Below are 3,707 nucleotides of genomic sequence, written 5' to 3' on the forward strand. Positions count from 1 at the left end.
TTTTGTAATAAAATTTCCATTCAACAAAGGTTTAAAATTTATTTAAAAAAAAAAATAGAGGAAGCATCTTATTTTTGTATAAGAGGAAAGTACCTTCTTTTTTTTTTGCTAAAAGTCAGCAAAATTCATCATTAAAAGAGAATGAGAAAATACAAACTAGAAACCATTTGAATCACAATTCCACCTTCATCATGGCCATTAACAGAATAGAATCCAAAGCAAATACATAATATGATCATATAAGAAAATGATAAAATAGCACTCCATTAATAGAAGAAATTAGTGTCTGACCCCACACATCTCTACAAATTTAACTCTAAAGGGGGAGAACTACATAACTAACAGTCTTTTAAAGAGAGCCTACAAGCCTTGCCCAATTGGAAGGAAGAACAAACACAACTAAGCCTTGCGGATGAACAAGACAAGTTATTCAGACTCGAGATCTGATGAAATGTTTATGTGAGTGACATCAGCTATGGTGTCTGCCGTCTGAAGTTGTACACTCAGTTAGATGGATAAATGGAGAAGTAGATGGATCAAAATCCTCTGTTTTTCCCATCCATGTTTTTCCTTGTTTTGCTATCTGCAGAACGCGACACGTGGACAATAAGGAGACCAACGGTCAAGATTGGATGAGGATTATTACATCCGGTGCGTTGGTCTTAAAATTATCCACGTGTCGCGTTCTGCAAGTAGCAAAACAAGGAAAAACAGGGATGAGAAAAACAGAGGATTATTTTCCGAAGTAGATGGGGGACAAGTGGACAGTTTGTAAAGGTCACTGCTTCTCAAACTTGAAAGTAGAATGTTCTGATTGACCTAATCCTTAAAAAAAAAAAAAAAGTACAAGGATGAATCTCAAAATAAATGCCAATGTCACTGGAAAACTTTTGAAAATTAAAGGCTAGATATAGACGGAAGATTAAGATATTAAACAGGAAATATGGTGTTGACTATAATGATACCTTCAGGCCTGTGGTCAAACCAACGACCATCCAAACCATTCTCTCCATGGTCATATCTTAGATCTGGCCCATTCGCCAATTATATGTACACAATGCCTTCTTGAATGGGGTTCTAAATGAATAAGTAGTTTGAATGATCCAACCTGAAGGTTTAGATGACTAAACATGTTCGGTGATTACATAGGTCACTATATGAGCTAAAATAGGTGCCTCGTGCATAGTTTTATCAGCTCTCTCGATTTCTCATCCAACTTGGTTTTCATGCTCCCGAAAAGATCTCTCTCTCTTCATTTGTACACACAGTGACATCAAGTTATATGTGTTCATTGCTATGTATACATTTTCTTGTTATGAGAACAACCAGATTGCCTCTTTTATCACAATTTTAGGGGCTAAGTTTTCGCTGAAGGATTTGGATCCTCTAAGCTTCTTTTTGGGTATTGCAGTTGTTTCACATCAAGCTAGTATTGCACTCTCACAACAACGCTATATTGTTGATCTATTACAAAAGTTGTGGATGGTAGACTACAAAACTATTCGCACTCCTACTGCTACTACTGCAAAGTTGTCTTAGTCAGGGTGTGTCTTATTCTTTGATCCCACTTAGTAACTCTCAGTTGTTGGAACTCTACAATATTTTACCCTCACCCGATAGAATGTTGTCTTTGTAATTAATCATGCTAGTCAATTTATGCATGTTCCGATTTAGGACCATTAGGCTCTTGTCAAACATATTTTACGCTATCTGAAACACAAGTCAGATTATGGTCTTCTTATTAAGCATTCAAACTCTCAATAGTTACAGGTATTTACAACTGATGATTGGGCTGATTCTATTGATGATTGCAAGTCTTTTGATGGGTTTGCAATCTATCTTGAAAAGAATCTCATAAACAAAAGACTATGGCTCTTTCTTCCACCGAATCATAATACAAGGCTCTTACTGATGTCTCGATAGAACTCACTTGGCTCCAGTCTCTCTTCACTAAGTTTAGGTTCCCATTATAGAGTCCTCCCATTTTGTAGTGTGATAACATAAGTGCTTCCATATATTTAGGCCAACCTGTCTTGTATGCTCACACCAAGCATTTTGGAAACCAGCTTTCATCTTGTGCGTGAGAAGGTGGTGTGAAATGAATATATTAACGGTCAATTTCACTTCAACTACTGATCAGATTGTAGAGAACATAACTAAGGGCTTATCATTGACAAAATTTTAACTTCTTCATGACAAGTTAAGGTTCATCCTAGAGAGTCTTCAACTTTGAGGGGGTGTATTGAATCATGTTAACTATGGAGTAATTTATTATACTTAGGTTTCTTATTTGGACTCTACTTTGCTTAGATTTCATACTCTATTTGTAACTTATCTACTTAGGATCCTTGGCCATCAAGACCTTGTACAATATGTATAGTTAGTAGCTCCTATTTGGTTTGACGATTGAGTAATAATACAAAAAGATTTTCTTGAGTAGTAAAGATTCAAACGAATTATTTAATAGATAAGTTGATGCTAAAACTGCTTTATTGAAGGCCACTCAGATGCATGACAAGATGTGGGCTGAAAAGGCAAAACTGAGATGGATCAAGAATGGAGACTGCAATTCAAAAATTTTTCACCTATCTGTGAAGAGGTGGAAGGGAGCAACATCAGGGGGGTCATGATGTTTCAAGGAGAACTTTTTCGTTGGTAGTTGGAAGAGCTCTTCTCGATGTAGATTTGCTTCCAGAACCAATCATTGCTAAAACAGTTTTATTGAAGGCCACTCAGATGCATGACAAGATGTGGGCTGAAAAGGCAAAACTAAGATGGATCAAGAATGGAGACTGCAATTCAAAAATTTTTCACCTATCTGTGAAGATGAAGAGGCTAAAAAATCAGATCACTTCTTTGAGAAAGGAGGACGGAACATGGGTTTTAGACCAACAGGGAATCTCTTCTTATGTCTCTGATTTTTTTGAGAAACATCATGAGGCTGCTGCTAGCACAGTCCATAACGATCATCTTGATAACATCCCCAGGGTGTTGGCAGAGGAGGACGTGGCAGGTTTGGAGGCGGTTCTGAGTAGGGATGAATCAAACAATCTGTTTGGGATCTTGAACCTGCAAGCTCCCCTGATCCTGATGGGTTTCGAGGAAGTTTTTTCAGGCATTGTTGGGATATAGTAGAGGTTGATTTCTGTAGGGCAGTTAAGAGATTCTTTGTGGAAGGGCAGGTTGCTAAAGGAATAAACAATTGCTTTATCTCCTTGATTCCCAAAGTAGAAGGTGCTGCCTCCTTAGATAGGTTTCGGCCTATATGCATGGGGAATTTCTATTGCAAAGTGTTATAAAAAATTTTAGCTTCGAGATTATTGCTCTTGTTTCCTAAATTAATCTCGGATGAGCAAGGAGCTTTCCAGCAGGGTAAGATAATTTCAGCAAACATTACCCTTGCTTCTGAGCTATCAAATTTGATGCATGCTATGGTCAGGGGTGGTGGTATGGGGCTTAAGCTTGACGTTCAAAAGGCGTATGATTCCCTGGCTTGGGATTTTCTTTTTGCATTACTGGATAAATTTGGGTTCTCAGCTGTGTGGATTTCTTGGATCCACAATCTCCTAATCTCTTCCAGAATCTTAATTTTGGTGAATGGTGGTCTGGTGGGGTTCTTTGAGGTTGGAAGAGGTCTCCAACAGGGAGACCCTCTATCTCCCCTCTTTTTTATAGTGGCCGAAGAGGTTCTTTGTAGAGGTTTCAAA

This window comes from Macadamia integrifolia, unplaced genomic scaffold (genome assembly GCF_013358625.1).
Source record: "Macadamia integrifolia cultivar HAES 741 unplaced genomic scaffold, SCU_Mint_v3 scaffold1982, whole genome shotgun sequence".
Taxonomy (NCBI): domain Eukaryota; kingdom Viridiplantae; phylum Streptophyta; class Magnoliopsida; order Proteales; family Proteaceae; genus Macadamia; species Macadamia integrifolia.